Source organism: Stegodyphus dumicola, chromosome 5, assembly GCF_044657685.1.
Source record: "Stegodyphus dumicola isolate Sdum_Otavi_A_Nest chromosome 5, ASM4465768v1".
In the NCBI taxonomy this organism is placed as follows: Eukaryota; Metazoa; Arthropoda; class Arachnida; order Araneae; family Eresidae; genus Stegodyphus; species Stegodyphus dumicola.
In genome coordinates, this window is record NC_140772.1 from 65,968,447 (window position 1) to 65,992,975 (window position 24,529).

The window sequence follows — 24,529 nt, forward strand, 5'->3', positions numbered from 1 at the left end:
CCTTGTCAATTTTTACGAATTAGTATTAATTTTGAAAATGTAATAAATAGCTAATTTGTGCACTAAAGTGTAAAGAAATGAAAATACATTGTTGAGGAAAATATTTTTTCCACAAAATGGAAGAAGGAAGATTTTTTTGGGGGATGTGTGAGTGTATAACTAGGTCAAATTATTTCTTTTATTTAGATTTATATTGCTATTCTGTTTATTGATATTTTACTTTAATTTTATAAATTATAAACGTTCTCAAAATGAAATTTAATTTGCTAATGTACGAGAAAGATAGTAAAATTCTAGCTAATACTAAAGAAACTGCGAACTAATGAAACTAAGACAGAATTGAAACCGAATTAAAACACAACGTTGATTGACATAAATTTTATTACAGCAAAAGCACTTTCAGCAATTTTTGCCCTTAGGCTGCGTTAAGTACCACAAGCACTTTCAGCGGTTCATAAACGATTGCTTTCTTCAGCTTCAAAGACATTCATTTCACGGATTCAAACGGAGCGTTCTTTAGTTACAGTAAAAGAAAAGACCAAGTACATGTTTTCTACTTGTGGCAATTGCCTTTTTTTTAGTTATAACAGATGAAGACTTTGTATCACTCAACACTGCTTTTTAACACGAGATCTGTAAATTCTACTCAATGCTAATGCTTAATTCCAATGAAAGTGGAAGTGCTGGTGTATGGGCAATCTAATGTTATCTTCCATACATTAGTTCAGATCTTTTATTTCACTTATTAAATTATCATTTTATTATTATTTTAGTATATATTAATATTTATTACAATTTTATTTAGTTGATGTTTTTATTTAACAAATAATTTTTAATTAAACAACATTATTACAAATAAAATTAAGTTAAAGAATTTGATATGACTTCATTGGACACAGCACATTATTTGTATCAGGTTTTCAAATCTAATCTTTGCATTCATTTTTTAATAACCCAAAGGGCACTTTAGCCAGATGAGGTACTGGCATTTTGCTTCGCCTGCTATGAAACGGCGTTTCCTTTTTCAAATTGTTGCCACCAAATATTAGGGCCCTGCATTATATTTAAAGAAATTAAATAATGAAGAATCTGCATGAATGTATGTATGTTTCTTGCATTGTAACAAAAACAGCAGTACATAAAAACTCAAGGATTTCAAAGCGAGAAATGGCAACACTGTACGGAAAAAAAGACATTTTTTATCTCCAGAGCGCAAGACTGCGTATCTGAAATTCTAAAGATACGCTCTTTTAAAATTATATTGCTGTTGAATTGAATTTTATAGTTTAAGTGCGAAGAACCTAATACATACATAAAGGTAACACGCAAAATGTTAATAAAACGCCGTTAAAAAACGCTTTAAGTGTAATATAAAAATTTCTTTCTTTTATTTATCTAGTTCTTTTTGTCATATGAAGTGCACTTTTTTAAGCGATTTTTCGCGAACCTGTATATCATGTAAACACGAAATTCGACATACATTCTTTTTACTTTAGAGATATCTGTACTATAACTGTGATTTCTTAGTTGTGTTTGTTTGAACTGTGTATGTCTTTATCTTTCACTTTAAGATACCGCTTAAGTACTTCAAGACACCGCTTTGATGTTTTAACTTACGAAGTTGGATAGAACCAGAAACAGAAATAGAATACCTTTTTCTAGCTGAAATTTACGCCTACATTCCAGTGAAAATAGATTCTGCGGAAATGGTAAATTTTTTAGATTCATTATTTATGTTTTTCCATAAAAGTACGTGGAATTTTACACGATGTTAACAAGAACTCTTGATGTTTCAGACGTATTATTCCACTCGTAATCTCGTAACGTTTTTGCGCAGATAGTTATCAACCATTGATTACGAAATGGATTATAGAACTTGAATTTCATTTTAAAACATTGATTTTTTTTAATGTGCATTTATTTCGTAATCAAAATCAGACCTATCGGATTACATGAAGTGGATGAATGGGGTTTACATATGTATTTTGATAAGAGCAACAGATCAGTAGAGTTTTAGTTTTCTGAATTATCAAAATGACAAATAATGAGGAATTAGATTAAATTCACATCTACTGATTTTAAAATCTGCGTGATTGTTTTTAAAGAAACAGCGTCTTTCTCGTGTATGCTTATACTGTGTTTGAATAGAATTTCAAAGTACAAGACAAACAAAAATTTGGCACCCCCCCCTTAAGTTTTACCTAAAAAATTTCGTTAAGACTTAGCTACTTCAACACATATTGCAAAGTGTGAAGGGGGTACTACAAAGTATGAAATATCTACCTTAGAAAAGAGATATCTTCAGAGAGGGCTTTTTAAGGTAAAACTATTATAGCCGCATGAGGTCAGTTCATTCATCCTCCCGAAGCTTAACATAGATCGAATTACCAGTGTTCTAAAGCAGCAGTTCTCAACCTTTTGACTAACGCATACCATCTAAACAAAAATTGCAAAACTTTAGTACCACCGCTACATTTTACAATAATTATTTTTTAGTTTCTCAATAGAAATATTAAAAAAATATATATTGCCATTTGCACAACCTATTGGCTATTAGCATTAAATATACACATATAAAAATATTAGATTAAAAATTGGCTGCTATTTTAATTATCAAATTTTAAGTTATAATACTTTAATTTTAAAATTTAGCATGAAATTTCGTCCTACATAAGAGAGAGAAACTATTTTATGTATGATCTTATATCACTTAGTTTTAACCGTAAATTAGGATCCACTTTTAATTTTGTTCTATATTTTTTAAATATAACAGGGAAGAAAAATCCTTGTCCACACAAATAGGTTGTGCAAAAAGGCAATAAAAATTTAACAGCTTTATTTAAAATGCCTTTAATTTTTTTTCAGCCAAAAGTTAACAAGTGAAGTATTTGTAAAATCTTCAGTTAGAGTTCGATCACAGGAAATTTCTATTTGTTGTATTTTTTATTTCAAGAGATAAAATTTCAGGTACTGTTGGTCAAAATGGATTTCTAATCCAATTTTCTTTTTCATAATCCTCGGGAAAATACATGTTGAAATTATTCAGCAATGAAAAACAATGATTTTTAATGTCGGATGATAATTCTTCTTTTATTTTCAAATTATTTTCAGTCAGGATACTTTCTAAAAGTGGTAAAAAGCTTAAAATATTATTATCCAATTCTTTGAGTGTTAGCTCGAGTATTTTCATTATTGCATTTATTTTATCTTTAATGATAAACAAATTAACACTTTGTCCTTGTAATCCTAAATTTAATTCATTTAACTTTCCAAAAATATCAGCTAAATATGCTACACGCGCTAACCATAATTCACTAAATAAACAATTTTGTAATTCAAATTTTGAATCACAAAGGAAAATTTGAAATTCTGAAGTTCAAAAATACGATTTCAAACTTTGTTTAACCACCTTAGTTCGGAATATAATCAAAACGTTTCATGCTCACAACCCATCTCTTGGAATAAAATTGTAAATATTCTTGAATTTAAACATCAGCTTTTAGTAAAATTAACAATTTTCACAGTTTGATTGAAAACAATTTTCAGGATTTGGGGGATTGTTTTGGCTACTAAAGCTTCAGGATGAATGGAGCACTCAGTAAATTTAGTTTCAGGCGCGACTTTTCTTTATTTGAGAAATAATACCGGAATGTTTTCCTGTTACAGCCCGAGCTCCGTCACTGCTTACGGCAATGCATGTATTCCAAGGAATATCATCCTCAGACATAAAATTGTCAGTTACTTTGAAAATTGCTTTTTAAACGTTAGCTTTTTAAACATTTTAGCTACTAAATATTTTCAATTATTTCATATTTTTTAATTTAAACGCTTTACGAAAGACATAAAAGTTATAAAAAGAAGACAACTATTATTAATGTTATCTGAAAGTAATCTCTGCATTGATTCTGAAGTCATCACAAGTAAACTTATGGTTTTGATTCGCACTGTCATTAGTTTGAACCGTAGTTCCGAAAGCGAAAATTTCGTTCTCGTGTTTTGACTATAGACGACATCTAGATACATTAGCTAAATATAATCGATCAGTGCTGCGCGAAATGGTTTCATTAGAATTAACTTCTTTTTATTTGATTTTCGCGCGCGTTTTCGCCCATCACTTAGTCGGTTGCCTAATTTGAAAGATCACAGACACGTTAATCAGAGTGATTCTAATGATCTTTTTTTCAGTGTGTTCATTTCCGTGAATTTTCCTGATGCATTCGTACATTTAATTCAAAATAATTAATTATAACAACCTGAAAATTATAAATATATTACAGTCTGAAGTGTTCCGAATAACCTTTTGTTTGTCATGCGGTATAACGTAAAAAAATTTATAGTTAATGGAAAAAATCGAGGACAAGTTCTCCCCAACTGCAAAAATCGCATTCTTACGAGAAACAGCAAATCTAAATAACCTAAACATTAATGTTTGTATTATTTTCATCAGTTGCATGTTCTTATACTTTTCATTTAATATATTTTGTTAAACACTTGAGAAACATTAAACAGAAACCACTTTTCCTTTCACTTTTTTGTTAAAGAGTCTTTTGCCGGATTTGGTTTTCTGAAGGTATTAAAAGTTACTAGCTACTTAATTTAGAAAATTCCAAAGTCTTTGTAGATCAACATCAGCACATTCCTCTGCAAAATATGAAGCGTTTTGGCCCAAGTAAATTCGAACCCTCTTTCTTTTGATGATACCGAATGAGGAATTTATTTTATATCTCCTAGTTTTTATTAAGTAGAGACTAAAAGACAAATAGAAACTAACAGAAAAGCTATTCTTCATATGCATACCGAGTACTTTGAAGTTAGTCCCTGAAGCATACATTGCTCTTAAAAATCATCAAAGAAAACCAAATTTAAAAACATAGCTACTGCAAGGCATATTACCTGTAAACATACTATGAAAGCATCGTGACCATTTGCATTCTTTTAGCAAGCGCCACATTGCAAAATTCAATTCTGAAAAGCAGGAAAAAAGTAAGCCTTCCAATTTAAAAACATTTCCTGCCTTTTTTATAGATCTGATTATTTCCTGTTAGAAGTTGTGGACTAACAATTAACATCTCTTCCTTAAAGAATGCCAATACTGAAATGCATTGCATAATTTCACTTGAAAATGCGTATTTTATCATACTAAAAAATTTTACAGAAATACAACGAGCCTAACCTTTTTTGTCCATTATTTCTTGACGAATTACTATTCTTTTTTTTTTTAATTTTTTTTTCCTTTGACAACTTAAAATGTTTCTAATGTAATAGAAGTAACATTTTTATGAGAAGACAACAGGGGAATTCTTTTATGATTTAATTTGGTAAAGCCTTTGTTTAGAATTTAATTCCGGAGATGCTATGCTGTGTATAATACTCAGCTGGTGTTAAAAAGAAGCAAAATTTTTTTGTAAGAACTTAGATTTATATAGTTATTCAGTTCATTCAACACCAGCAAAATATTAGCGTGTGAGGTTTATGTGAGCCAACAAGTTATTTATGTTGATTTTTACCTGCATCGTCTATTTCTTCTTTCAACCGTCACCAGAATGCATATTAGATTAAGTTGGAGTTTAGAAATCTAGTAACTTAAAAGAAGAGTTCATTGGAAGCACAGAAAAGTTAAACAAATGTAGTTTAACAGCTAATTAGATTTAACCTTGAAACCACCACCACATTGGACAACTACAATGAGGTTCGAGCTAAACTCTGAATGCATTAATTAGTTGATTGATTGTATAATTATTTTTTATTTTAAAGCTGAAAGTTTCGATCGTGGATGCAAAATGGAATCATTTTTCCTACGTTCCTGCTCACTTTACTATAAAATGCTTCGGAAGAAAATATACTGTTAACCTGAGAATAATAATATTTTAGAGTTAAGAAACAACACTGTTAATTTAGTCCTTTTTAGTCCATGATAAACGATTAGATAAGCATATTTAAGTCTAGATATACATTTGAAATGAGCATTCAGATCTAGATCTATAGCTTAAAGTAGTTTTTTTTAAACTCGCCTTATTTTAAAACGGGTCTGAAACAAGCATCTAGTGAATTAAAGAACAGAGATCATGATCACTTTATAAAGGATTCCTCCCAGCTTCTTGGCGTGCCTTCGTGGTGTAGCGGTTCTGCACGCTGGGGCGGTATTCCAGAGGTCCATGGTTCGATTCCCGGCGAAGGCGTTTGCTCATTTTTCATCCTGCCTGCTTTCAAAAATACCTAATGTCCCTAAAACTTAAACAGCAGAGAGTTGAATTACACAAAAATAGCGTAGCAATCTGTATATAAGTGATTCATGGAAAATAAAACGCATAATGGCAGCTAAGTAAATGGTCATATTTATATAAATGGTATTTTACACAAATTAAAAAAGAATTAGGATGACTTAACTGAGAATTTTATTTATACTTCTTAATAACATTTCAATAAAGTATTTGCGCAAACCGATGGATTTTCGGAAGATAATCTTTTCCAATCTTTACGCATGATTATGAAAGGATCAAGCTGAGCCTGATTCTCGTTCTGAAGACTGTTTGCGAGATAAATAAATAAAAGTGAGATAAATTAGCTTCTCTGATCCATGCTGTGATTTTATTGGGTGAATAAAATAAAGTTTTTGTTATTGAATAGGAAGTTATGTCACAACAATATATCGATACTTCTTCTAATTCTTTTTACTTTCTAGATTATTTCTACAGTATTTTTGCTTTAAATCTTTTCTTTTATTCCTCAACATAATAAGTTCTTTCCACGTGCCTTAAGTCTTCCCCCCCCCAAATTGCATTAGTGAATCATAACTGCATTGTGGATATTGAAGCTCATATTTATTTCGCTAAGGCTTCTGTTGATGTTTATTATTTTCTACCTTTCTTAATAGTCTCCAGAAATGAATTGTCTGGATTCGTTTTTATCATTTATGTTATTGTTGATTATCATTTCTATAGCTTCATGGTGTAGTGCTTCTTTACTTCTTTTGTAAATTGCTACTTTTTTCTTGATTTTTATGATCTATTTTAATGCTTTCTTTGAATACTTCTTGCGATCACTGTTGTCTGTAGTCATTCATGCATATCTCATATCTGTAATAATTTTATTCGTTTATTTTTCGTTTGTTTAGAATGAAAATGTGGGAATAGCATAACGATAAAAGCAATAATCATTAAAAACAATTCTGAATTTTATTTAAATTGGAATGAAATACGTTTCTTCAGGATTGTAATTTGTCCTTAAAGGGGCAATTTGCCCAGAAGGACTATTAATTTCGTTTTGGCATTTAGCGGTAATTCACTACAAATATCAGTTCACTTTTCAGATTGCTGCCACCAAATATTTGAGCCCTTTTTAATATTTAGAGATATTAAATAATGAAGAATCTGCATAAATTTATGTATGATTCTTCAACTGTGATAAAACAACGGTACCTAGAACCACCAAATTTTAAATAATGTACGTTTCCACCCGAATATGGGCATCTAGAAGCCCAAATTTGGGATTGTTTTATTATCTATTTCATATTTTGTAAAACTTTAAATTGTAAAACTTTGAATTTTTTATTAACAGACTCAACGATTTCAAATCGAGTAATGGCAACATTGTATGGATGGAAAAAAACACATTATCTCCAGCTCTCGAAATTGTGTATCGGAAATTCTAAAGATATGCTCATTTTAAATTTTTTTACGATATTGCTGTTGATTGGATTGGATTGGATTGGAGAACGACTCGGTCCCCCTTGTCAGTGAAGACCTTATGACCAATATAGGTCGCCTCGATCATAATATTGCTGTTGAGCTGAATTTTATGGTTTAAGTGCGAAGAACATGATATTTAATAAATAAAGGTAACACACAAAACGTTAAAAAAATGCCCGTTTAGGCGTAATGTAAAATCTGAAAGCTTTCAGTTTTTCTTAATTTATGTTTAAAAATTAAAGCTTTTTATTTGCTGGCGGCCTGCTTTAATTAAAGATGAGAATAGTTTTATATATTTAATACAGGAGAGTTTTGAATATTTTCCTTGATTAAATGAATATTAATTTTTGTTGGATAGTTTAAAAATAGAGCTAAGAATGAATTATTATAAAAGTTTGGACAATTAAATATTTGTACGTATTCGAACAATTAGTCATTTAATTAACGTAAATGTATTGAGTAAAAGTCACTGCTACATGTGAAAATCTAGAATGAACATGAATAGCCACTAATTAAATACGTTAGGCGGATTAATAATTGGAGCGTTTTTATTTTTATAAGTAGGAAAATTTGTCTTTATAAAAATACAGAGTGGAAATTCTCTTTGGTCTTTTCAATAAAAGGCTTTTAAATTTCAACTGGCTAAAATTTTCCATACATGTGGAAATAAAAACATCTTTTTTATGTTAAAAAACTGATATTTCTATATATAGTAATTACTACTCTCTTAAAATATAGTATACTGGCTTAAGCTTGCTTTGTATTGTGTAAGTTCTTATGTAAATCGTTGTTTGATGAAAAATTCCTTTTAAAAGAAATTAAACCATCATTCAATTCCAGTTAAACTGAAATTTCTTATTTTATTTTGGGACTTCATTGTAAAATATCTCTTAACTGAATACTAAGTTTATAGTAGTTTATCTAATTTAACTTTGCCACGAAGTTGAATTTCAAAGAATAAAAAATGCGAAATCTTAACTATTATTAAATTTTAAATTTGAATAAAATGAAAACATAAAATAGTTTAAGAAATTTTAATCATGATTTTGACCAAACCACTGCAAATTATTAATTATTCAATTAAAGTAAATTTGATTTTCGTACACAAAATGCAATACGTAAATTTTAAATATATTTTAGTCTTTTAATGTAAAGTTCGTATTGACGTTGCCCTTTGATTATTAAGGTCTTTGCTTCATCAGAAAAACATTTTGCAGATTTTAATGCAATAAACTTCTAGGTAATAAGTCTAAATGGCTTGAAGCCCATGCAACTGGAAGGAAAATCTAGATAATTAGTGTCTTTCTCGTGTAACCCAACTACGTATTTACTGTACTGCAAGTGAGGGATTTTATTTTTTTCATGTTTAATTTTTTTAATTTAAAGAAGAATCCTTGGTTAAAAAGTATTTTTATTTTCGCAAAGCAAATTACAAAATTAATTCTTTTTCAACAATGTTAATTAACGAAATTATTTTTAAATGTTAAAATTCAGCGCAATTCTTTAAAGTAGCACAATGAAATTAATTTTTATTTACATAGCCCAACACTACTCGCATTTTCTTGTATAATGATAATAACTTGAATCAGAAATTTTTATTTTTATTCGCGCAGAACAAAAACAAGCAAAGCACGCAACCCATTTTAATTGTATAAGGTGTTGTCTCCCTCCTTCGGGCATGCATTCATGGTGTAACTAATTTACCAGTTTTCTATTTCATAATGACGCATTGCTTCTGCAAATATTAAATCCCGCACTGTTCATTTGAATGAAACGAATAAAAAATACAACTTCCGTAGCATAAGATTACAGAATGACGATTCTACCCTCGCACGATGATGTTACGTTGGATTGAAGCTGCCTCGAATTCGATTTTTAGCTTTCGCATTGAAATATTTAATAATCTTCCCTCCAAATAATCTGAAAAGGTGACTTCACTGCAGTCCGAATGACTCAGACATAATAAAACGGAAATAAACTGGGAAGACAACTTTGCTTCATATTGCTTTCGTTAAGGTATCTTCTAAAACCTTCCCCAGAGTTTGCTATGCAGTTTCAGACTCCACTATACTCGAGTACTTGGCAATGTAATTGCCCTTTTTTGCGAGGAAATGAGTTTCGTAATCGAATCATCAACTTCTATAGCGACATCCATCTCATTTAGGGTTGTTGTCAGACAATTGATTAAAAACCGTGAAGTCCTATAAATGTTCGATCAGCTCACGCTTGGCCAATATTTTTCGTGGATGAATTTTCCAAAAAAGAATTCGGAATTATTTTACTAAATATTGTCGAATCATAGTCAACCGAATAAATAACGTATTATATACTCTAAGAAATAAAAGCATCGTTGTAGCTTTAAATGAAAAGAACGATAATATAGCCTTCCTTGCGGAAGAGATTAAAATCAGTAAACATTTGCCCATTACAAGAAAAGTAATTACGATTCCGTATACACCACTTTAATTTTAGGAACATTATATATACGTATAAATAACTGTTTCCTCTGTTTTCAGAATGGACAATTTTACCTAATTATGCTTAACTATACCGTTATTCTATTAATTATATGCATTCGATAAGAAGAAAAGAGCGAGGAACCAATTTATATCGTAATTTGCATTTTCAGATATACAATAACAGTCGCAGAAACGAAAAAAAAGAAAATCTGGAAGGCTTCAGATTTTAAATTACGTCCAAAGAGGTGTTTATTTTATTTTATATTTTTTAACATTTTGTGTGTTACCTTTAATTATTAGATATCATGTCCTTCGCACTTAAAGTATAAAGTTCAGTTCAAGAGCAATATCGCAAAATAATTATAAATTGAGCATATCTTTAGTTTTTCCGATACACAGTCTGACGTGCTGGAGATAAAAATGCTTTTTTTCTGTACACATTGCTCGCATTAAAATCCTGGAGTTTTTTAATCAAAAATTTGTAAAAGTTTTACAAAATATGAAATAGATATTAAAACAAATTCTAAATGTCAAATTTGGGCTTCCAGATGCCCATATTCGCAGTAGGATTATGTCATTCAAAATTGGATGATTGTTTTATCACAATGCGAAAAACATACATACATTTATGCAGATTCTTCATTATTCAATTTCTTCAAATAGAGCAATAATATTTGGTGGCAACAATTTGAAAAGTGAAACGGACATTCAGAATGATTCGACGCAAAATCGCAAAACGAAAACAATAGTTCCTGTGGAACAAAGCTCCTTTGGACTAATAATGGATTTTACTGTGCATTCTTCAGTGCTGTTTGTTGTTGAATTTTATATCCAAGCATTGGACGAAAACACTCAGGGGGATGCCATGAGTATCAAAGGTGACAAAAAGTCTTTGCTTAGTTCTATCCCACATTTGACTGCAACAGTGGTCTGCGGAACACTGAGAATTCGAGAGGTTAGTTTAAATGAGGTTAGTTTATTAAGCTACTCGAGGGCTAACTGCCTGGTGGGAGCGATGGAGACCTTTCTAAGAGAAAATGTCTCGTATTCATTTTACTCATGAGTAAACGACAAAAACCAACAATACAGCCATCACGTTCACTAAGGTTCGAAATGGGTCAAACTAGTACAAGTATTCAGTGGTCTTAACCATTCAGCTATTGATTTAAGACAGTGAAGAGGGCTCACGAAACACGAAAATTAATGGCAAGAGCTTTAGTGATATACATATTTTATGGGAAAGGGACTCGAACTTATGAAATTCAAGAACCATTAACCTGGAACACTTCGCGATGTAAAGTATAATGGTTCCTCTTTCCCTAGTACCAGCCTCTCGAAATGACTTTCGTAACGATGGATTTTAAGTGCAACCATTCCACAAATATATTTCAATCATGTGTGTTCATGGGTTATCGTGGGTTAGAGATCAGCCGCGGAACACTGTCATCAGTTCGCTTAGACCATCCAGCACTGAGGAAGTTTTTCATTTAAAAAAAAAAAAAAAAAATCGCATTCTGCACAAACATGGCATTTTGATGTTATTCTAAAATTCGAAGATTTTTTTTTTCTTTTCATTTCTGTCAAATGAGTTCATGGTTAATAGATTCGGCATCAATCTCATCTGAAATTGAATGAATCATGTTATACAGTTCTGTATTGCTAGTGTTAAATGCCGAATATGCGGGAGTTCCACCAGCAGTGCTATTTGCAGTTTCGTTATTTTTTAAAGAGCTTGTTCGTTTCTATCTAAATCTCGAGTAAGTTTGGAAATTATTTTCAGAGCATAACATAATTTACCGGTTAATGGATTACTCTCACAACTCATTAACGGCTAAGTGTTCATTTGTGATGACTCATTGATAATTAAATACCGAAAATTATTAAAATCAATTTCCGTACTTTTTCGCTGACTCAAACGAGTGGTGTGCCCGCCATTTCCCCATTTTTCCCTTCTTTAGGATAAGCGTCTGTTACCTATAGTAACCGTTTCTATGGTGACTTGAGAGGATGGGAGCACTGCTGGTGGAATCGGCTGTACTATGTATTCTGTCGGGGGTAGTTTATGCTCCCCCCTTCCCTGCGGAGAGCTTTCGAGGTCCACCCCCAACAGCCTAATAACAGACGCCTTTGCAAAGAAGGGGTGGAGAGAGGCTTTCACTGCCGTTTACTTATTCCTACGCAGTGGAAAGCCATTGTTGGTGCATCTCTGTGGGGTTTGTCTGCTCTGACCCAGTTGCTGTTCGGTATTGCTATGCGGGGCCCTATGAGCCCGGAAGAAGGTTTATCGTCGTAATATTCCGCAATGTTGCGCGTTTTTGCATCGAGTAATATTTAGGTACTTCATTAATAAGGTCATCATTCCCATGCTATTGCGAAAAGATCAGGATGACTAAGATGTTAATGGATCGTATTTTATTGAACAAGTGAATTTCTTTGCGCTTTTTGCCTCTAAAGAACGTAAAAAAAATCTTTACGATTGTGCTAAGAACAAATTGGAATTTCTTAAAATAAAAGCAACACCCTCATTTTAATAAAAGAATATGACTGATTCGAACAAGCTTGATCCGCTCACATTCTTTTTCCTTCCCATTAATTTTATTGTTTATATAGAAAATATCACTATTTTCCGAACTGGTTGCGGACTCTGTGATTTTATGCAACCCATGAACAGAGCCCACCTTCGTCGCTGAGGGGCAGTTCTTGGTTAAGACTCCAAGACCACCCAATATTGGTGTGCCAGAGACTCTATCTCTCTATATATATACCGTGGTTCGATTCCCGGCGAAGACGTTGCTCATTTTTCATCTTTCCTGCTTTCCAAAAAATTACCTAATGTCTCTACAAGTTTGACAGAGATTTTGAACAAAATCCTATCAATTTCGAGGACGAACAGACAAGTTCCTCATTTCGAGGGGAATGACCGGGGGAAAGATAAAAAATTGTGGAATTTTTTGAAATTTTGCATTGGAATGTTTTTCTTCAATCTGATAAATGTAAATATTTAGCCATCAAACCTAAGACGCCTCAGACTGGCAGAGAGATATCAGATCAGCAACATTAAAGTTCCTAACTACTCTCTTTTCATTCCTCTTTCCCTAGCCGTGACTATTGTAATGTTATGTTCTTGAAGGCCACTATAACAAAAATTAAAATTTTCTGAGTTGCGAAATTTCGATATATTGTAACTCACGAGAACAGAGAGAATCTTAAAAAGAGAACTGACAGAAATTTAACACACACAAAACAAAACAAAAAAAAAAAAAATCTGTGTACGTGGAGGACTCAGATTATCAGTCGGATGTTCGATAGCCATAGTCCGCTGCCGACATTTTTAATTAAGAAGAGCTCAATTCTGAGGAGTGACCTGTAACCTGAGAACGTGCATGTGGTTTCGAAGATGATCCCTTTATTTCGTGGGCTTGTTTTGATGTTACTGTCAGACAAATGAGATAAATCACAACAACAATAACAACAAGAAAGAAGTTAGGTTAGGTTATTCGAACGTGATAAAGCACACAAGGGCTATCTGCCTAAGGGAATGGACACCTTCGTAGAGGACTTTTTGCCAGAAACTGGCTGTCATTCACATTATACACGGAAAATTACCAAAAACTACCATGGTTCCGACCTGTTCGCCTGTATTCGAGCCAGAGTTCGAACGCGTATTTAACTCGGCCACTGGTGAAGTCAAAAGAGAGCGAGACATTGCTGTTTAGGGTTATGTGAGAATAATATAATATAATAATCTTAAAACGTAAATAAATAAATTATTTAATATTGCTGATAATCAGAAAATATACAACATTAAACTTACAAATACTTTTCTTTTTACATATCCTTGTCTTTTTACGTAATGTAGAAAGACAAGGATAATAAAATATAAAACTGATTTAAATAAAATATTCGACATTGTCCATATCTTGCATTTTTTCTAAAGAACTGGCATAATATGACACACTCAGCTGGTTATATCAAGTAGATTTTGGTTCCTCCAGAAGATGATTTATTGAATAACATTAATCATCAAGTGTCTGATAATGACAAGCACAGAACATAGCGAACAGAAATATATATATATATATATATATATACCATCTGTGCTATTTTATTTCAAATTTAATAATATAGCTCTTGTATTATTTGCGAAAACTGAAATTCTTGTTTACGTTCTTTACCAGCTGCTTAACTTCAAGATTTTTTTTTTTTTTTTTTACAGGAAAATTCTTTTCTAGTGATAACACCGCGAATCTATATGGAAATGCAACTTTTTGTTGAAACTTGATACATAAAATAAGCCTTAAATTGTAGAATTGCATATGAGAATAAGTTTTTACTTATCTGTAAATAATAGCAGTTAACAAGTAGTTATTTATTAAATTCTTACACTTATCATTCAAAGGAGCACAATTATCGCATTATAGATTCATACTGTATTTACATATCAGTGCAAAAGAGGCCTTGTTGAAAATTTTAATTGCATGTTAAGAGAAATTTTTATCTCATTGCAACTTCATATAAAATTCTTATCTTTACCTCCCTCCGCCCAGTGGCTGAGTGGGTAAACTTCTTAAAACTGATAAACTCTCGTGGGTTCTCATTGGGTCCAATAGTGGTTTAGTGGATAAAGCCACTGAAACTGGTAGTTCGACCTAACTTGAATTCTGGCAAACGGGCTGGCTACGTAAGTGCGCTTATAATTTTCCCTATGCGTAGCTTGAATGCCAAACAGTTTCTTTTAGAAAATCTTCCAGGAAAGCTATCTCATTTCTTAAGCAAGTAGCTCACAAGTGCTTTGATGCAATCAAAATAATCCATTCTAAATCAATTCTAGTCAAAATCAGCTGAATATATGAAAACTTTCGAGATTTACTCTTTATGTAACGTAAATGAAGATATTTACCTCTATAAACGTAGGCCTTTCACGGCAAATGTCTTTCACATATTTTTGGTTGTAATTAGTAGCTTATTTCTTACGTAATGCAACTCAGCTATTTGCATTTTTCATGGTTGTAAATTTGACTGTATGTATCCAATGTAAGTAGGAGCCGTATCTCGTTTAAAAGCCCCCGTAAAAGATAATCGTCTTCAGACAGCTGTTGTCTGTTTTATCGCAATGAATTCAATTTTTGAGGGTGGTAACTATCCTACGTGTCATCAATGATTAAAATGTGTGCAGCTGTGGAAGTTTTAATGCGCATCAGCTTCACCTTCGCTTACCAGTTAAACTATAGATATGGAAGAATTGGGAACGATCCTTTATGCACTGTCTCACGCCAGTCGTGGGAACTGGTGGGAGAATGTTGTTCCGACAAGTACCGACTCAACGTTGAAGGTGCGCAAGGTATTTACGGAGTGACGTCTGGCGATCGTCGATCCCAGTTCGCGCAGGTGTCACAACCCCCTCCTCGACATTTGACAAACGATAGAATCGTTGTCACGTCGTTATTGTTTTTCCTGGGAAGATGCTTTTCGACTACAAAGAGCTGAGTTCTCAATGAACTTTACCTGTGGATATTCAAAGGGATTCAATTGTTTGATAGCGAGACGATATCTCTATGTATTAAGAACTATTAAATGTGAAATGCATTTCTCCATCCCATCCAAAATTAAATCAATCTTTTCTGCTAAGCAAGTACCACCAGTGTGAAGGAGTTATTTTTTGTCACAGAAGGTGAAGGAGTATATGTTTAAAAAAAGATATGACTGTCACAGCATATAAGTCAAATATTAATCAATAGCATTTTATTTATCATTGAACAGGAATCATTTTACAAGCTAATTTTGTGATTAAAAGGTAAATCTGATTAGGTACTGAATTTTGGTCTCCACCTCCCTGAATTTCTTTCTTTTTCTTCTTTCTTTCTTTTTTTTAAGCCCAAAAGGGCGTTAGCTCAGAAAGGCTATTAATTTTCTTTTGTCATTTTAATTTCTTTAATGTCATTTCTTTTGTTAAAACTTTAAATGTCCGTTTCGCTTTTCAAATTGTTGCCACCAAATATTATCACTCTGCATTATATCTAAAGAAATTAAATGGTTATGAATCTTCATAAATGTATGTATGTTTCTCGCATTGAGATAAAACAACGATACCTAGTGCCATCCAATTTTGAATGACGTAATCTTACTGCGAATATGGGCATTTGAAAGCCCAAATTCGAAACATGGAATTTATTTTATTATCGATTTCATATTTTGTAACACTTTAACGAATTTTTTATTAACAAACTCAAGGATTTCAAAGCGAGCAACGGCAACGTTGTACAGAAAAAACATTTTTATCTCCAGTGCGTGAGACTGTGTATCGGAAATTCTAATCTGCTCAATTTAAAATTATTTTGCGATATTGCTCTTGAACTGAATTTTATGGTTTAAGTGTGACGAACGTGATATATAATAAATAAAGGTAACACACAAAATGTTTTAAAAACGCCTTTTTGGGCGTTATTTAAAATATGAAATCGTTCAGATTTTCTTTTGTAATTAATTGTTTGTTCATATAAACAAAGCTTTCTGATTTCATTGTCCTATGCTCCGCAGCGGACTAAAATCAGATTACTACTAGATGTAATTCTTTTATTATTATTTTTTTCAATGTGTTAAGATTACTTGCTTCAGTAACTTCAGTAATTTTTCGCTTCAGTAATTTTTTACCATTTGCAAAAACGTCTGTAATAAGCAACAGATTCCACATAAGTGCTATATGGCCTAATTAGTCTTAATGAGCAGCTATCGCAGTTTAATAATTTCACAATCTAAAAATCAATCCTGCAGTAACTGTCCTGTTAAAATATTTTCATAAATTAGAAATGAATGCAACGAATTTCTAAAAGTCTGTTTCCGGTTTGATCGCAGCGCTGTTATGTTTCGGTGATTCATAAACATCCCGCCATTTAGGAAGATAAAATTAATAATGCCTTTTAATTCGAAGTCATTTAATGTTGTTCTTAAAGCCAGAAATTTATGACTCGGTCGGTTACACATCTCCAAGATGCTCTTAGCCAAATATTTTTCTTCTTTGCAGAGATAATAACGGTTCTGACTAATTGACCAATACGAATTTAAATTTTCTTAATTAGAAGAAGTAACTTTTGCATTCTGTCCTTCAAAATAACGTAATATTTCGTTGAGTCTCATTTGCTAATGCTCACTTGTCATTTTCGGTTAGACGTTTTCTTTATATAAAGCAGACTGTCAGTGTTCTGTGGAATCTTAAAAAACGTGGCTTTGATCTCTATACAAGTGGGTCGTTTCCTAATACAAGGGATTTTTTTCCTCTTAGTTTTCAAGTAACATTCTTTCTCCCTCTCCTTTGCTGAAGAAAGCTTTTTAGCTTCGTTATTTTTTTTTTTTTTTTTTTTTTTTTTTTTTTTAGAATTAATTCATTTTGGAGAAACTATGAGTTCTGTCATGAGACGCAGTAATTTGTCGATATAATAATCAATTCCAGCTTATTGATTCGCTGCACTGTTCAAAAATAATATGTTGATACATAAATGTAAATAATATATATGAATTGATAATTTTGATCAGTGCACATGAATAGTTTTAGTTTTTCTAATAAGCACTGATACTTATAGTACTCTCTCGTTAACTTGTGTCTAATAATTTTACTAGGTTGTTGTGGCATTATATTTTATGAACTTTAATAAATGCTTCGGTAAACTCGCAAAAATTATTTTGTATTTCTTTACGAAAAAATTTATTTTTCATTTTCATTTCAATCAATTTTCTTGATAACGTGCATTTATTTTTATTATTTTGTGATTTAATAAGGGAATTTTAGGTGGCTTTCTCTACTTTAGCTGAGAAAAACGTTTCTCTGGGATTTAGATTTACACTGTTCGAAATGTCTTTTGAAAGCACATACTGTGAAAAAATGAATTCTGATATTTTCGTTTCAAAAAATGAATAGCAAACAAATGTTCTAATACTGAGAATTACAGTAAGTTTCTAAACAGAATTTCTTTCATGCGTTGTCTTTGCGTTTGGATTTTTACTTAGAATTTACAACAGTTTAAATGTTTTCAAAGCTATAATACCATGAAGAATGGATAGAAATAAAAATATATAATGAGATTTCAAAAATTAGAATCTTGAATTTTTTAAATATAATTTTGTATAAAATAAAATATTTTAAAAAAAATTATTAATCATCTAGGTTAATTTGTCATGTCCAGTGACAGTCCCAGAGAAATTATATCGATCGTTTTCAAGGAATTTCTCCAAAACGAACAAATACATGAATACTTTCCAAATAACATAAAATTATTTATTTATGAATTTTGTCGATAATCCTCGTACCTGTATAAGCATGCGAGTATATAACAAAGTATAACAAATGCGAGTATATAAAATAACACAGGTATTGCAGCAATGCTGTTGTCACGGCTTACAGATGTAAAGAATGCTACAAGGATCGAAATCAATCGATAACAATGTAAATAAACGAGAATTTTGGTATTAAAGCTTGCATATACGTTATTGTTACTTGCGCATCTCATACAGAGTTTGTTGATAATTCTGTTTACACCACTGTGTTTCGAAGACCGCTTCTTTTTCACAAACTTAACTGCGGTTGTGATGAATGACGACGTTACTTTTTATGCCAATCCCCGCGGGAGAGAGTTTAATTTGACCGTTTCCGCTCATCAAAGTCGCTGTAAGGAAGCGTCTAAGCATTTTTTTTTTAACTCCGACTGTCTGAAAACTGATATCCCCCCCTTTTTTTTTTTTCCTTTTCCATTCTTTCTATTCAAAGTTGACTTAGTTCTCCCTGCCCTTCGAGTTCTCTTCAATTCCTTACAGCGCTGAAAACCAAAATAAATAAATGTGCGCGTATGAGAGTGTTAGTTCTTTATGAGAACATGACGAAGGATATATTTTCTGTTTTTTTTTTTTTAAGTGGGGTGGGGGGGGAAATTTAGTACGAAGAGAATGTAGAAGCTTTTCGACTTCGAATGGGAATACTCGTCGAAGTTGAAAATGTCTATAGGTTGAAAAAACTACATCAAATGAACCTAACCTACCGATCGTTATACTTTAGCATAGCATCATCATATCTTAGCTTCTTTAAATGTGCTTAGAAGATTTAAATTCGCCTACTGTTGAGCAATTCAGCAAAAAGGAATAATAATAATTTAATAATTTTTGAGCATTACCGATTTATTAAACATCCGATTGTGTTTTGTTTTCAGTAAGATGATTTCGTGTTCGAGCAAAATAGAAGGTATCGCCACTTAAGGGAAATATTACGGCAGGTCTTGTGCGTAAACGTTTTAGTGAAATAAAATAATACACAACTACGTTTTCAATAATTACATTTATAAGGTATTTCTCCCGCCTTCTTAGCATGTCTTCGTAATGTAGTGGTCAGCACGCTCGGCGCGTATTCAAGTTGTCCGTGGTTCGAGTCCCGGCGAGGATATTGCTCAATTTTCATCTCACCTGCTTTCAAAAATCCTAATGTCTCTAAACATTTTCTTAATTAAATAAATATACAAGTCTCCATTAATGTTAGTTTACGAGAAAATAATATCATAACAATTTTCTTCCTACCATTTATTTGGCTTCCCTTTTCAATAGCTCATTTTAAATATACAGTTTTATGTTCCATTTCTTTTCATTTCTGGAGAGATCATTCTAAATTAGTAGGCCTACCTTAAGTGCTTAGTTTAAAATTGTTTCAGAGGTCAAACTTAAATCTGTATACCAAGATCAGATCGCATTTTTTTTATCTGAGATTTTTAAATTCTTTTAATTAATTTTTTGGAACTTTTAAAAACTTAAATTTTAAGCCCTTCGATAAGTATCCAGATTGCATGTTTTTAAATGTTATACTGAAAGTGAAAAAGGTATGAATATATAGGTACCCAATAAAGGCACACAGCTGAAAGCACATTAGGCTTAAATAATGTTTCAAAAACTTAAATTAACTATTTCGTAGCCGGAATTTTGCAAAATAAAATCATCACTTTCCTTAATTTTTTGTGAGGCATAAAACTAAACTAAGCAAAAGCATTGAGTATCCCTTAACTGCTCGAAACAACTTTCCATCTATTAATAAGTTAAACTTAGTGGCGCAACAGCCTTAGCGGGCTATGGCCTGCAGTGCCCCGATATCTGCTTTCTTGACTGTGGGCTTCAGGGTGCATGAGCATATGCCCTAGACAAGTGGTCAGCTTGTCGCAGGATCCCCGATGTTTAGTCCTTAAGCGAACTTGGTACTCATATTATTGACCCATCAAGGTATGTAAGGCTGTTAGTCAACCACCTTGCCCAGCCCGGGGATCGAAGCCCGGACCTGTGGTGCTGCTGCCTATTAACGCTAGCCACCTATTAACAAGTTACTTATTCATAAAATCATGTTGCATTCTGTGGTTATGCTTTTCATGTCTGAACGTATTTATGTAAACCCAATACACTAAATTAGCAAGGAGCTGAAAATTGTATACTCAGAAAAATAACCTATAAACCATGGTTCATCGCAATATAAATAAATAAATAAATAAGGTCACAATAAAAATCGCAATACAGAATTCCAATAGCGCATGGGGCAGTTCGGCTAATTTTTAGCATGCCAACAGATTTGAATATTATCCGCTTCCCAAATATAGATGTGCATTATTACTAAGATTACAACTCCGATAATATAATGCACATGATATATTGCTGTGATTTAGAAATCTTGCTCTTCTTTAAAACGAGATTTACACCTAGTCTGTTGTTATCATATTCCAGGTTAAGTCCAGTTTTCACAGCACAGCGTCCTTTGATGTATTTTTATGTTATATCATTTAGACCGTTGACAAAATACTATTAAAACCCAAAGAAATTCGAGGTAAAATAAATTCCTATCAAATATTGTTCGACAGAGAATTCAGGTTGGTTTAACACCGACTGTTTTGAAATGATGATAGATTTACTGCTTACTAATCACATAAGTATGAATCTTCCGTATAGGAAACAGAATAGGGAATGATGTTTAGCTTTGCTAAACTTTAAATATGAAAAGACCTAAGAGTAGGATCTACTTACGCCGCTCGTAGTGTTAATGACTTTGCCATACCGAAGGGCCTGGGCCCGAATCCCGGAGAAAACATGGATGTCTACCATTTCATAGCAGGTTTCATAGCATTTCATAGGTAGTCCACCTATTAGACGTCTCTAATAAAGTGACCACCGCTTCTGGCCTAAGTAGTGATTCAAAGTGGGTTAGGAAAATGATGAATTCTTTTGTTGAAGATCTTCTATTAGCATCATAAATTTTGTTTTGTATGCAGTTATGTTACTGAGCATTTCAATCATTGTCTTGCTTTCTTTCCTTGCAATTTTAAATTTAAATCGCTTAGTTTCAATATAAAGTTTCTAAGAAAAGCTAAATCACTGAACAATGTTTTATCATTTAAATTTGCGCATTCTTGACCTTGTTCTCCGAAAAAGAGTTTTTACCTTTGTTAACAAACCACGAAATCCTTGCAGGAATTTACTTCTGATTAGCCAACTCCCATCGGTATGTAATAATGCTACTGGCTGTCCTTCATCAAGTCGGAATTAGAAGACATTCCATTTGAAGGATTTTCCTAAAATGGAATTAACAGTTTTGAGCACTATGTCCATTATATTTTTCGCATTTAATCTTTTACTGGCTATCACTTCTTGGTAAATCATGCAGCGGTGGATAAAAAACATGGGAGTTTATCATTTTGTCCTGAAGTTATAAACCTATTTAAAAAAGTCTACCATTACTCCTGCAATATCTGTTGTTATTGAAATTAATATAAAATATAGCGTTTTAGATTAATGAAGAAGTTTTTAAAAAGTTGACTATATTTACACCTTTGGTTCTTTCTTTCAAAGAAGCCATACCCAACAATTTTTCTTTAGACGTATGATCTTTAAAAACCATACGAATTAAAAAGCAGTTGTGCTGAGTCACTTATCTCTATCGATTCGTGAAACTGAAGGGAGAAACAAGTTCATGTAATTGCTGACGTTGATTCAATTGTTAATGTAGCTTTATGAATGTTCTCTTATGTTTTCAAACATTTTCTGAATCTGCCTTATTTCGAAACAATTGTCGATTTTAAATTGCAGCAATGATTTCAGACTTGTTCTTAAAATCATTAAAACGGGAATCTGGTATTTTCAAGAAAGTTTCCTTTCTAACTTCTTCGCCAGAAAATACAGTAGGTTTCTATATGTAAACATGCGTATCCGATAAAAAATGTTTAATGAAAATGTGGAGGTTCCAAGTGTAATCGAATTTCTGTATAATCTTTTGTTGTTCTATTTCAGTAGAATTATAGCTGATATCATTTTTAATAGCCTCTATGCGCATCATTGCTTTGGGTTCATGGAACTGCTTCCTACTAGAAATCGTGTGCTGAAGATCAAGTTCGGCGACATTGATCTTACTTCACTGAGTAAAATTTGTAATAAACGTGTTGAATGAAGCTCAACTAATGATCAAGGACAGATGATCATGGGAATGATTCTGAAATGGATAGCGTGAGTTTTAAGAAATCGTGGGATAATGAAATGGAAAGCTAATTTATTCAAGAGGTTTGGAGTAAAAGGCACGTCTAAGCCTTGAAATATTAGGATTGAAAAAACAGAAATCTAAGCCACAGATAAGAATAAAATCCATTTCTTAATTGATTCGTTGAATGAAATGCAATGCAGATCATGTGTTCTTCATCTCTTTCAAGTAATTGTCTGAAAACACTTTTTTAAGAGAAATATGCGTAGAAATTAGAAATTCGATGTATATCTGGGGGGGGGGAGCGAAATCCTAGCCCACGACAAACTTATTCCATTTCATAACTTTAAACTCTCACAAATTTGATGTAGTAGAATATTTAAGGTATAATTTTTAAAGCGATCCATGCACGGATTTTTCTGACAGTAAAACTCATAAAAATAAAGTAAAATCAAATCACAAATGTTTACTGGATTCTAGAGTCTAAAATAGTATAAAACAAAATTATAATTAACTGCACTTCGGCAGCTTAAAAGGATCTATGCACAATATCAAAAAGATAAATTCAGTACCTAATTTTAACGCAAAGGGTTTGGTGGAGAAACGGCTAATTAAACTAAGCCTTTACTATCTTAACATTACAACTGCTAAAATTAAAATGAACTTACATTTGTAAGTACAATGCCAACTATGTTGCGTCGCTATTAATAGCGAAGGAGTAGAGCTCGGATAGAATGGTCATGAGAAATATCATACCTCACTACTATCTACAATACATCTTTACTGGGATGCCGTTGCTCCTTCTTAAGCAGAGTTTATATTTGCATAATTTTAAACAGAGTTGATTAAAAGAAAAAGAAAATAGGCTAGCGAAATTCGAAGCGAATTAATTACTTACTTTGAGAATAAAAATTTTAAATGTTGCCTTTTTTAAGTATTATCTTTCGAACTGATTCGATTTATCCAATCACGAACAGTAAACATTTAGGAAAATCAATAATTTTGCTGTTTAGTTTTACATGGTGTAAGTACGAATAAAATGATGCTTAATAATAACACTAAAAAGACAAAAAAAAGGGGGGGGCTTAGTGGAAGTGAGTGTAACAGCAGATTGGTAAGCTGCGAACTCAGCGAGAGCGTAAAAATCCATAACAAAACCTTTTGGACAACCGTTCAAATATAAAACCTAAAAGGGTTGAGAGTGTTATATATATATATATACAGATAAAAATGTTATTGAAGATCTAAATTGTAAAGAAGTACCTTTATTGCTTTTAAATTATTCAGCTTATTAAGCAGTTGCAGACTGATCAAATTCGGAAAATAAACATTTTCTTTTTTTGCCGAATAGCAGCATTCTGTGTTTAACGCAAATTTGCACGGAAAATAAAATGGAAACTCTTTATGTTTTGAGCAGTTATTGCACTTGACAAGCCTTGAATGATTTAGTACAGTGGCTTAATATGGCGTAATGGTCAAAGAATTTGGATACACTTTTCTGATTATGTTTCTAATATAAAAGAAATTATGGGTATTCTTTGTGATTTTACGACGTCCTACAACTTTGTACATTCTTCTAACTCATCTTCATAAAGAATAACTTGCGATGTGTCCGGAAACTCAAGGTCTAAGAGCTTTGCGCAGTGCAGCGCATACTTCTAGTCGATGGTAGATTTTATTTATTTGCATTAAGACCTTGTTATGAAGCACAAATAAAGTTTTCAGATCTCGATAGACTAAAGGAATGCGCTTTATATTTATACATGCAGTATAGAAAAAATAATTATATCGTACTGGCTGTAATAGAAGACGGCCTAACATGTAAGATGACTTTTTATTTTCTGACATAATAGTAAGTAATAAATCTTACAGAAAAACATATAGGATGGCATTAAATATATGAG

The 24,529-nt window shown here is 32.1% G+C and overlaps 1 protein-coding gene across 2 annotated transcripts in view; it reads left to right on the forward strand.

Moving 5' to 3' along the window:
* The window catches only part of LOC118197491 (growth arrest-specific protein 2-like), a 163,309-nt gene that overhangs the window by 37,836 nt on the left and 100,944 nt on the right, over positions 1–24,529 (forward strand). Inside the window, exon 1 of one of the 2 annotated variants that reach the window (XM_035369010.2) lies at positions 1,572–1,709. The exons of the other annotated variant lie outside the window; for it this stretch is intronic. The gene's annotated coding sequence lies outside the window, so the exon portion shown is untranslated. Of the gene's footprint in view, positions 1–1,571; positions 1,710–24,529 lie in introns of those variants that run through there. 2 annotated transcript variants of the gene reach the window in all.